This window comes from Scyliorhinus torazame, chromosome 1 (assembly GCF_047496885.1).
Source record: "Scyliorhinus torazame isolate Kashiwa2021f chromosome 1, sScyTor2.1, whole genome shotgun sequence".
Lineage (NCBI taxonomy): Eukaryota > Metazoa > Chordata > Chondrichthyes > Carcharhiniformes > Scyliorhinidae > Scyliorhinus > Scyliorhinus torazame.
The window spans coordinates 284,819,314-284,831,545 of NC_092707.1; the positions used below are offsets into that span (position 1 = coordinate 284,819,314).

The following is a 12,232-nucleotide window of genomic DNA, read 5'->3' on the forward strand; positions in this document are numbered from 1 at the left end:
GCGGGCAGCAGCGGAGCGGGCAGCAGTGGAGCGGGCAGCAGCAGAACGGCCAGCAGTGGAACGACCTGCGGAAGACCGGGCTGCAGAGGCGCAGGTGACGGCCGCACAGGCTGGAGGGACGGCCGGACAACAGGCCGAGGAGGAGGAGGTGCCAAAGCACCGCCCCATGAGGCATCGTGTGTACCAGCACCGCCTGTGTTTTGAGGCCCTCTGGACCGGGCATGTCGTCGGTGACTCCGGATGAGCAGAGACAGTGCAACACATCTGCTAGATGATGGCACACCTGGCACCATGGGGGTATGGGCGAGGACACCCGCTCCCAGTGACCATCAAGGTCCTGAACCTCTGTGCCACGGGATCCATCCAGTCGCCGAGTGGAGACCTATCTGGATCTCACAGGCCTCGGTGCACAGCTGCATCCACGCCGCGGGATTTGCTACCATCACCGGGATGCCCTGGGTCTAGGGGGCATTAGACGGGATGCATGTTGCCCTACGGGCACTTACGGATAACAGGCCACTCTGCCCTAACCGAAAGAGGTAGCACTCAATGAACATCCAGCTGGTCTGTGACCAAGGGGCAGCACTGTAGCACAGTGGTTAGCACTGCGGCGTCGCAGCTCCAGGGTCCCAGGTTCGATTCCCAGCTTGGGTCACTGTCTGTGCGGAGTCTACATGTTCTCCCCGTGTCTTTGTGGTTTCCTCCGGGTGCTCCGGTTTCCTCCCACAAGTCCCGAAAGACGTGCTGTCGGGTGAATTGGATATTCTGAATTCTCGCTCAGTGTATCCGAACAGGTGCCGGAATGTGGCGTCTAGGGGATTTTCACAGTAACTTCATTGCAATGTTAATGTAAGCCAATTTGTGACAATCAAGATTATATTTTTTTTAAATCAGCTGCACATCGTGCACCTCTGCACCTGGGCGGTGTGCACGATTCCTTCATCCTGACACACTCGGTGATTCCTGATTCCTGACATGTTCGAGGGGCACCCCCCCCCCCGCGCCCCGCATCCCTCCCCCCCCCCGCCGGCTGAGGGCTGGCTCCTCTGTGACAGAGGTTACCTGCAGCGGCCGTGGCTGATGACACCTATCCTGAGGCCATAGACCGACGCGGAGACTTGCTATATTGATGCCCATACTGCGACCAGGGGTGTGGTCGAGAGGTGCTTCGGTATCCTCAAGATGCGCTTCAGGTGCAAGGACCGTTCTGGAGGGTCCCTCCAGTACCAGGCTGAGAAGGCCGTCCGCATCGTGGTGGCCTGCTGCATCCTCCACAACATCGCGCAGCAGAGGGGCGCAGTGGGTGAAAGGCCGACATGTTAGCATGGTGCTTACCCCCGTGCCAAAAAGGTCCAACAAGCTATATGGTGGCTCCTGTTGGCAATGCAGACACTGCCCCCGCATATCTCTCTCCACACCACCCCCCATCTCTGCAACCCTGGCCCCATTGGTACCAGGCACTGAGGGGGCCTCTGGCTTTGGCACCCATCCCTAACGCCAGGGGTACCATTGGCTGGTGCTGCCCCCGTCTGGGGCCCCTGTTAGGGGCTACTGTGACCGTGCCCTTGGGTTGACCGCGTGATGCCCCGCCAGTGGGCGGCGGCCGGTTGGGGTGGGTGGGTGGTAATGTGGATGGTGGGACGCGGGGCTGGTGGGGTGGAGGATGGGAGCTGGGGTGCAGGGCGTGGTGAGTTGGGGGCCACCCATATGGCCGGTGTCACTCTGGAGAATCAAGGGCCAAGGGGGGTGGTCAGTGGGGTACACAGCAAGATGGCTGCCTTGCATGCCTGGACACCCCGATCCCATGGAGAGTCACCCCGGCCCCAAGACTGCTTCCCGGACCTGGAATACCTGACTGTGAAGTGCTGCCCATACAACCTTCCACGGGAGTTCACTTCAGCCATTATCACAGTGGTCCACATCCCACTGCGGGCGGAAGTGAAGTTGGCGCTGGACGAATTGTACACAGCTATAAATAACAATGAAACAGAACACCCGGAGGCCTTGTTCATCGTGGCCGGGGACTTCAACCAGGACAATTTCAATAGTTTACAGCCAAAATTCCACCAACACATCTCCTGTCCCACCAGGGTCCCCAACATCCTCGACCACTGCTTCACAAAAATCAAGGGTGTCTACCGTTCCAACCCCCAACCGCATTTCGGAAAATCGGACCACAAGACGGTGCTCCTTCTCCCAGCATACAAGCAGAGACTTAAGCGGAGAATCCGGTTGAGAAGGTCATGCAGTGCTGGTCCGAGGCAACAGAAGAGCTCCTACGTGACTGCTTGGAGTCAGTGGACTGGTCCGTATTTAAGAACTCAGCGATCACCTTAAACGAGTATGCCACCACTGTCACAGACTTTAGCAGCAAATGTGTAGAAAACTGCATGCCAAAGAAAATAGCATGAAGGTTCCCCAACCGGAAACCATGGCTTCATTGGGTGATTGACTCCCTACTGAAGGCCAGGTCTGAGACGTTCAAGACAGGCGACCCTGACCTATACAAGAAATCCAGGTACGAGCTCCGTAAAGTCATCAGGGATGCCAAGAGACAATACCGGACACAGACTGATGTCATGGACTCTCGTCGGTTGTGGCAAGGCTTAAACAACATAATGGGCTACAAAGTGAAGCCGAGCAGAATCTCCGGCAGCAGCGCACCCATCCCCCCCCCCGATGAACGCAATGCTTTCTATGCTTGGATCGAGCAGGAAACCATCAAACTACTGCCGACTGCCCCAGCAGCCCCGGGTACATACAGACCCACTGTCACCACCTCCGAAGTCAGATCGGCCTCTTTGAAAGTGAACCCTCAGAAGGCGACGTGTCCTGACAGGGTCCCTGGTCGTGCACTCGGATCCTGCATGTACGAGCTGGCTGATGTGTTTGTGGACATCTTCAACCTCTCCCTACTCCGTTCCGAGGTACCCACCTGCTTGAAGAAGGCCACCATCATACTGGTGCCAAAGAAGAACCAGGCAGCGTGCCTGAATGACTACTGTCCGGTGGCCTGACATCGATCATAATGAAGTGCTTCAGGAGATCGGTCATGAGGCACATCAACTCCATACTCCCAGAATGCCTAGATCCACTGCAGTTCACAGACTGTCACAACAGGTCCACAGCACACGCCATCTCCCTGGCCCTCTGGCCCTACACTCATCCCTGGAGCATCTTGACAACAAGGACTCCTACATCAGACTCCTATTTATTGCCTACGGCTCCGCCTTCAACATCATCATCCCAGCCAAACTCATATCAAAGCTCGAAAACCTAGGATTTGGCTCCTCATTCTGCAACTGGATCCTTGACTTTCTGACCAACAGACCACAATCAGTAAGGATAAACAACAACACCAATTCAGGGAAAATTTAGCATGATCAATCCACCTACCCAGCACACCTTTTGGGTTGTGGGGGTGAAACCCACGCAAACACAGGGAGAATGTGTAAACTCCACATGGACAGTGACCCAGAGATGGGATCAAACCTAGGACCTCGGCGCCGTGAGGCAGCAATGGTAACCCCTGCACCACCGTGGTGCCCTGTAAAGCATAATTATCAGAGAAGATTTTAAAATGTGTTTTGGGGAATGGAGTTTGGAAACAGTCACATGACAATCATCTGGGGTAGTGGGGGGGAGCGATTCTGAGGAGAAATCTACAGATAATCACTTGGGGCTCAGAGTGAAGAGTGTAGTCACCCACAGTCATCTTGCGTGCTTAAAAGGGACTTTGTGTTAATGAGACCATTGTAGTTTAAAATGTAATCCATGTTAATCCTGAAACCTATCTGCAATTGTTAAGATAAGAGGACAGCAAAGCAGTATTGTATTATAGTCCAATTTTTTCATGTTCAATAAATGTTTTTCTCTTGTTAAAACTAATTAGCGGTCCTGGAACCCTGTTCCTCCATATTTTATAAAAGAAAAGTAAAATATACAGTATTTTGAGGCAGGGATTCTGGGATCTTCCTCTCCAATTATAACATCAATTGGGACTGTAACACCCATTAATAAAGATTGAAGAGGCTGGGTGAGAGAACTTAGGGTGGCCTGATAGGTTTCTTCAAAACTATGAAGAGGTTCATTGGATGGATGTGGAGAAGTTTCCACTGTGGGGGGAGACCAGAGACAGGGATTATAAATATACGATGGTCGCTAATAAATCCAATAGGAAATTCTCAGAGACAATTCCTTAACCAGAAAATGGGCCAAATGTGGAACTCATCAGGAAGTAATTGAGGTGAATCATGTAGCTGCAATTAAGGTGAGACTGGACAAATAAAGGAGGGAGCAAAGAATAGCAAGATCTGCTGTTAGGGTGAGATGAAAAAGGCTCACGTGAAGCATTAATATCAGCATGAACCAATTGGCCTGAATGGCCTATTTCTGCGTTTTATATTCTATGCAAACCTCACCAATGGTAATCTGGCCCCCAGTTAAAAACTGGCCAATTAGATCATGGCGATAACAGTGAAATTGACCTTGGTTCTACTTCTATATCGGCAGTATTTGTTGTAGATTTGTAGAAGTGTTGCTTAATGGGTCAATGGCGTAACAGGAGTTTTACTGCTGACACTGCAGAATGTTTCGGGTTAGTCATAATGAGGGAGTTGTCATGGTTACAACACAGTGTTGATGAGACAAAGCTCTTGTGTTTTATTTTAAACGTTGTTGGTTTCCAGGAAAGTGGTGCCGGCCGTATTGCTAACTCAAGTACGTGGAATAAATTTTGAATTCTGCCCATGTGGGCTAACAAGTATTTAAGACTGCTGTTCTGTACCACATACATACATTGAGCAATGTTTGCCATGTTTATGCTGTTGCTACATTGACAATGAAGATAGGTTAATGTAATAGGGATCTGGAGCGTAGGTTCTCCAACAAACAATGGCAGCGTAGAAGGGCTTTGTCTTATGACCTTGTTCAATTCGGAATCTTGTTAGTCGCACTTAGATAAAGGAAGTAGTGAAAATCACCAAAGGTGATCTACTCCAGGACTCAAGCACTTTATGGATGAAGAGATACTCATGCTACAATGGGTGGGAAACATCCAGTGTGTCCATTTTGTTTTCTTGAATGGGCTGGTCAAGAGGGCCTGTGTGTTTGCACACTTGAGGCAGCTGAAGGCAGACGTGACCATGTTGCAAGAGACACATTTGAAGCTGGGAGACCAAATTAGATTGAAGAAGGGATGGGTCGGGCAGGTGTTTCATAGAACATAATACATAGATATCGAGTCTGCACCCACCCACTTAAGCCCTCACTTCCACCCTATCCCCGTAACCCAATAACCCCTCCTAATCTTTTCGGTCACTAAGGGCAATTTTTATCATGGCCAATCCACCTAACCTGCACGCCTTTGGACTGTGGGAGGAAAACGGAGAACCCAGAGGAAACCCACGCAGACATGGGGAGAACGTGCAGACTCCGCACAGACTGTGACCCAGCGGGGAATCGAACCTGAGACCCTGGCGCTGTGAAGCGACAGTGCTATCCACTTGTGCTACCGTGCTGCCCGGAGTTGGACAGGTTTCATTCGGGACTGGACTTTAAAACAAAGGGGTGGAAATTCTGATTAACGAAAAGGTGGCATTCGAGGTGGGAAAGATAGAGGGTAGATTTATCATGGTTAGTGGGAAGCAGGAGGGAATGGCTGTGGTGTTGGTGAATATATGCACCCCAAACTGGGATGATGTCGCTTTTGTCAGAAGGGTGCTGGGAAACATTCCGGACCTGGGCTCTCACCGGCTGATTATGGGGGGAGATTTTAACACGGTTCTAGATCCGAGACTAGACCCGTCGAGTTCCAGTTTGGGAAAGGTGTCAGCAATGGCGAAAGAGCTGCGGGGGTTCATGGAGCGTATAGGAGGGGTGGATCCGTGGAGATTCGGGAGGCCTAGGAGCAAGGAGTACTCATTTTACACAAGGTGTATTCCAGGATAGACTTTTTCGTACTGGACAAAACGCTGTTAGGTGGGGTGCCGTATATTGAATATTCTGTGGTGTCGGATCACGCCCCACACTGGATAGACCGACGAGGGCACCCTGGAAAGTCTCAGCGTTCGCAATGGAGGTTAGATGGAGGGCTGCTAGCGGAGGATGAGATCTGTGAGTGGGTGAGGGAGGCCATCCGAGGGTACACGAAGAACAGCGACACGGGTGAGATGGTGGCAGGGGTGGTTCGGGAAGCACCGAAGGCAGTTATCAGAGGGGAAATCATCTCAATTCGGGCTCACAGAGAGAAGACTGAGCGGGTGAAGTTGGACAGGCTGGTAGGGGAAATGTTACAGGTAGACAGGAGATATGCGGAGTCTCCGGATGAGAAGCTCCTGAAGAAGCGTCAGAGACTTCAAATGAAATTTGGGCTCCTGTCCACAGGTAAGGCAGAGGGACAACTGAGGAGGGTAAAAGGGGCGGTGTACGAATATGGGGAGAAAGCTAGGAGGATGTTAACACATCAGATGAGGAAACAGGAGGCGGAGAGGGAAATTGGGAACGTAAAGGATATGAGGGAGAAGATGGTGGTGGACCCGGGGGCATAATAAATTATGTGTTTCGTGAATTCTATAGTCAACTTTATAAATCGGAACTCCCAGCCGGGGAGGAGGGTATGAAGCGATTTCTGGGGGGACTAAAGTTCCCAAAGGTAGATGAGGGGCTGGTGGAAGGCAGTTATCAGGGTTGGGCTCAATTGGGCCCAATTGGGCTCAGGGAGGTGATAGACAAATTGGGGGCGATGCTTTCGGGTAAGGCCCCTGGACCTTATGGATACCCGGTGGAGTTCTATAAAAAGTTTTCCGGGTTACTGGGTCCGCTCTTGGTTAAGGCTTTTAATGAGTCAAAAGAGTTGGGAGTCAAAGGAGTTGGGAGTGCTCCCCCCAACGTTATCACAAGCATCGATCTCTCTCATTTTGAAGCGGGTAAGGACCCAAAGAGCTGTGGATCATACGGGCCGATCTCTCTTTTGAACGTAGATGCTAAATTGCTGGCAAAGATCTTGGCCACTCGTATAGAGGACTGTATCCCGGAAGTAATCGGGGAGAGTCAGATGGGATTTGTGAAGGGTAGGCACCTGACGTCCAACATTAGACGGCTCTCAAATGTTATAATGATGCCAGCCGAGGGGAGCGAGGTTCAGGTGGTAGTAGCGATGGATGCAGAAAAGGCCTTTGACTGGGTGGAATGGAAGTATCTGTGGTATATTCTAGGCAGGTTTGAGTTTGGGCAGGGATTTGTGGATTGGGTCCAGTTGCTATACCAGGCTCCGGTGGCGAATGTAAGAACCAACCGGGTCCAGCCAGAATATTTTAGTCTTTGTAGGGGGACAAGACAAGGAAGTCCGCTCTCTCCACTGCTGTTTGCTCTGGCCATAGAGCCCTTGGCAATGACATAGAACATTCAGTGCAGAAGGAGGCCATTCGGCCCATCGAGTCTGCACCGACCCATTTAAGCCCTCACCTTATCCCCATAACCCAATATCCCCTCCCAACCATTTTGGTCTCTAAGGGCAATTTATCATGGCCAATCCACCTAACCTGCATGTCTTTGGAAGGAAACCGGAGCACCCGGAGGAAACCCACACAGTCACGGGGAGAACGTGCAGACTCCGCACAGACAGTGACCCAGCGGGGAATCGAACCTTGGACCCTGGCGCTGTGAAGCCACAGTGCTATCCACTTGTGCTACCGTGCTGCCCTTAGGTCATCGAATGTCTGGCGGGGGGATAGTGAGGGAGGGTGGGCGGGTGGAGCTTAGGGTCTCGCTCTACGCGGACAATTTACTCCTTCATATCACAGACCCTCTGGGGGGATGGCTGGAATTATGGAAGCACTGGAAGAATTTGGACGGTTTTCAGGCTACAAGCTCCATATGGGAAAGAGCGAGGTGTTTGCGATTCAGGCACGGGGGCAGGAAAGGAGATTGAGGGAGTTACCTTTTAAAGTGGTGGGGAGGAGTTTCAGGTATCTGGAGATTCAGGTGGCTAAGGATTGGGGGCAGCTTCACAAGTTAAATTTGAGTAGAGCGGTTGATCAGATGAAAAGGGATTTCCGCAGGTGGGACACGCTCCCGCTGACACTGGCGGGGAGGGTGCAGACGGTGAAAATGACAGTCCCCCCCGAGGCTGATGGTCTTCTTTCAATGTTTCCCGATTTTTGTCCAAAAGCACTTTTTTAGGAGAATGAATTCGGTGATCTTGGGTTTTGTGTGGGCTGGTAAAACCCCCGAGGGTGAAGAAGGCACTCCTGGAACGGGGTCGCGGGGAGGGGGCTTGGCCTTGCCGAGTTTTATTAACTATTACTGGGCAGCCAACATATCGATGGTCAGGAAGTGGGGAGTGGGCGAGGGGTCGGTTTGGGAATGAGTAGAAGCGGCATCTTGGAAGGGCACGATCTTGGAGGCTTTACTCACGGTGCCTCTGCAGTTCTCACCGGCCCGTTACTCCACAAGCCCGGTGATGATGGCAGCCCTGAGGGAGTGGGGGCAATGGAGACAGCACATGGCATTGGAGGGGGCATCAGTGTGGTCACCGATTTGTGATAATCACCGTTTTGCTTCAGGGGGGCTGGATGGGGCTTTAGGAGGTGGCAGCGGGCAGGGATTGAGAGATTTGGGGATCTCTTCATTGAGGAGGGTTTCCCGAGACTGGAGGCATTAGAAGAGTTTGAGTTGCCGGGTGGGAATGGATTTCGGTACCTGCAGGTACGGGGCTTTGTCTGGAGGCAGGTTCCAAGCTTTCTTTGCCTCCCCCTGAGGGGGCCACAGGATAAGGTAATGTCAAAAACGGGAGTTGGGGAGGGGGGGTCTCGGAGATATACAAGGAATTGATGAAGTGGGAAGGGGTCCCAATCGGGGAGGTGAAGAGGAAGTGGGAGGAAGAGTTGGAAGTCGGAATATGGGAAAAGGGCTTGAAGAGAGTTAATTCATCCTTGTCGTATGCCAGGCTTAGCCTGATTCAGTTCAAGGTGGTTCATAGGGCTCATGTGACTGTGGCCCGGATGAGTAGGTTTTTTGAGGAAGTGGAGGATAGGTGCGGACGCTGTGGGGGAAGCCCGGCGAATCATGTACATATGTTCTGAGCATGTTCGAAGTTGAGGGGATTCTGGCAGGGATTTGCGAACGTCATGTCAGAGGCCCTGGAAGGGAGGGTTACTCCGAGTCCAGAAATGGCAATATTTGGAGTATCGGAAGATCCGGGGGCCCAGGGGGGGGGGGGGGGGGGGTGGGAGGCCGATGTCCTGGCTTTCTCCTCCCTGGTGGCCCGGAGGCAGATTTTGCTGGGATGGAGCGACTCGGAGCCTCCAAAGTCAGGAGTGTGGATTAGCGACATAGCAGGGTTTTTCAGACTGGAAAAAAATTAAGTTCACTCTGAAAGGTTCGCATGGAGGTGGCAGCCGTTCATCGACTTCTTTTTAAAAAATAAATTTTGAGTACCCAATCATTTTTTCCAATTGAGGGGTAATTTAGAGTGGCCAATTCACCTACCCTGCACATCTTTTGTGTTGTGGGGGCAAAACATGGGGAGAATGTGCAAACTCCACACGGACAGTGACCCAGAGCCAGGATCAAACCTGGGACCTCGGCGCGTGAGGCAGCAGTGCTAACCATTGTGCCACCATGCTGCCCCGTTCAGCGACTTCTTTAAGGAAAATTGAACGTCAGCAGTAAGGGGGAGGAGGGGGAAAGTGGGGGGAGGAAAATGGGGTGCATGGTAGTGTAAGACAGGGACAGGGAATGTAATATACGGGTGATCAGGAGATAGGTGGGGAGGGGGTAGTCGGGTATGTTATTTTAATGTTGTTGCGTGTGTTGGCCCGCTCCGTTGTTTAAGAAATGTTAAATTGTTAAACTGTGAAAATTAAAAATGCTTCAATAAAATATTTTCTAAAAAAAAAGAAGTTACTTTGAAAAGCCCCTAGTCGCCACATTTCGGCACCTGTTCGGGTACACTGAGAGAGAATTCAAAATGTCCAAATTACCTCACAGCACATCTTTTGGGACTTGTGGGACGAAACCGGAGCATCCGGAGGAAACGCAGGCAGACACGGGGAGAACGTTCAGACTCCACACAGACAGTTACCCAAGCCAACAATCGAACCCGGGCACTGGGCGCTGTGAAGCAACAGTGCTAACCACTGTGCTACCGTGTCACCCATTGCCACCCTCTATTCTTTTTTTAAAAAAAACATTTTATTAAGGCATTTATAAATTTTTAACAAAATTTTCAAGAGGAAAAACAAAAAAATTAGTACCACCCACCCAACAAATAACCACACCCAGCCAACATCGCTTACACACACAGGTCCTGAAACCCCCTCCCCACTAATTAATCCCGCCTCCACCATCCCCCCTACATCCCTCCCTCCCTAACGACCCCCCCACCCCGACTTTTGTATCTGCTGGCAGCTTAATTTTCCCCAAAGAAGTCGATAAACGGCTGCCACCTCCGAGCGAACACTGGCATCGTTCCTCTCAGGGCGAACTTGATCTTCTCAAGCCTGAGAAATCCGGCCATGTCACTAACCCATACCCCCGATTTCGGGGGCTCCGAGTCCCTCCATGCCAATAAGATCAGTCTCCGGGCTACCAGGGAGGCAAAGGCCAACACATCTGCCTCCCTCGCCCCCTGGACTCCCGGGCCATCCGACACACCACAAATTGCCACCTCTAGCCTTGGAACCACCTGTACTTTCAATACCGTGGACATAACATCGGCAAATCCTTGCCAGAAACCCCTAAGCTTCGGACATGCTCAAAATATGTGAACATGCTTTTTTTTTTTCCTCTCCACTCTGCACGGCTGTTGTTCCTGCCGCTCGTCGCTGCCCACTTCGTAATGAGGCTTTACAAATGCATCATCTCCGGCGACAAGATGTTCTCCGACATCTACAAGATCAAGGAAGGCGCCAAAGGCATCACCTATGAGGTGGAGGGAAAGGTTATTTCCAGAACTGAAGGATCGATTGATGAGTCTTTAATCAGTGGCAATGCTTCCCAAGAATCTCCTAGTGAACAGGCTGAGTCTTCTACTGTCCGTGGTGTTGACATTATATTGAATCACAATCTGAAGGAAGTTAGCTTTGCAAAAACCACCTGCAGAACTTACATAAAGGAATATATGAAAGACCTGAAAAAAAGAATAGAGAAACAAAATCCAGAAGGAGTGACGACCTTCACTGGCAATGCCCAGGTAGTTATTACAAAGATTCTATCCAATTTTGTAAACAATCAGTTTTTCTTAGGCGAGAGTATGAACCACGATGGCATGGTTGGATTGTTAAACTATCGGGAAGATGGTATTACTCCAGACATGGTTTTCTTCAAGGATAGTTAGGAAATTGAAAAATGCGAAACCTTCTGCCTGCAGTTCATCATGTTGAATTCATCGACCCTAATGGCCTGCTGCTCACCATTTTACCTGCAATAAAGTTGGACTGGTATCATTGAGCTGATTCATGATCAGGGGCGTCATTCTCCGCCGGGGGGAGTCTCCGTTTTGCCAGCGCCCGGGGGTTTCCCGACGGCGTGGGGCTGCCCCACAGTGGGAAACCCCATTGACCGGCCGGTGTTACGGAGACTCCCGCCGGCCGGTCGGGGCAGAAATGTGGCTCGGCGGGATGGAGAATTTCGCTCCAGAAATGGAAGCATTGTCTTAACATTTAAGTTGTAATAAAGTGCATTAATGCCTAAAAAAAAAATGTGGACATGATTCGCGGGCCCTCCCGCACACCGCCCACACCTATCCTCCAGCCCTTCAAAGAACCTGCTCATACGGGTCACAGTCATATGTGCTCTGTGGACCACCTTGAATTGTATCAAGCTGAGCCGGCACATAACGAGGATGTGTTAACCCTACTCAAGGCATCCGCCCACAATCCCACCTCTAATTCCTTGCCCAACTCTTCCTCCCATTTTCACTTTACCTCTCCTATCGGGGTTCCCTCCCATTCCTTGAGCTCTTTATAAATTTCCGAGACCTTCCCCTTCCCCGCTCCCATGTTCGACACTACCTTGTCCTCTGTCCCCTGGGGCGGTAGGAGCGGAAAGATCAAAACCTGCCTCCGTGCAGATAGCTGAACCCATTCCCACCTACCTCAAACTCCTCCTCCAAGCACGGAAAGCTGCCGTCAATAAACAGGTCCCCTAACCACTCAATCCCAGCTCGCTGTGTTGCTCTTATTAGCCTTAGTTTTATTAGCTCTAATTCTGTCACCTTTGCTCATGAGTC

The 12,232-nt window shown here is 51.2% G+C and overlaps 1 long non-coding RNA gene and 1 pseudogene across 1 annotated transcript in view; both read left to right on the forward strand.

Annotated features, from left to right (window-relative positions):
- The first annotated feature begins 4,669 nt into the window (after positions 1-4,669).
- The window catches only part of LOC140429815 (uncharacterized), an 86,808-nt gene continuing 79,245 nt past the window's right edge, over positions 4,670-12,232 (forward strand). Inside the window, exon 1 of the long non-coding RNA XR_011949306.1 lies at positions 4,670-4,719. This is a non-coding gene — a long non-coding RNA (uncharacterized lncRNA). The remainder of the gene's footprint in view (positions 4,720-12,232) is intronic.
- LOC140429268 (translationally-controlled tumor protein pseudogene) lies at positions 10,782-11,452 on the forward strand (annotated as a pseudogene).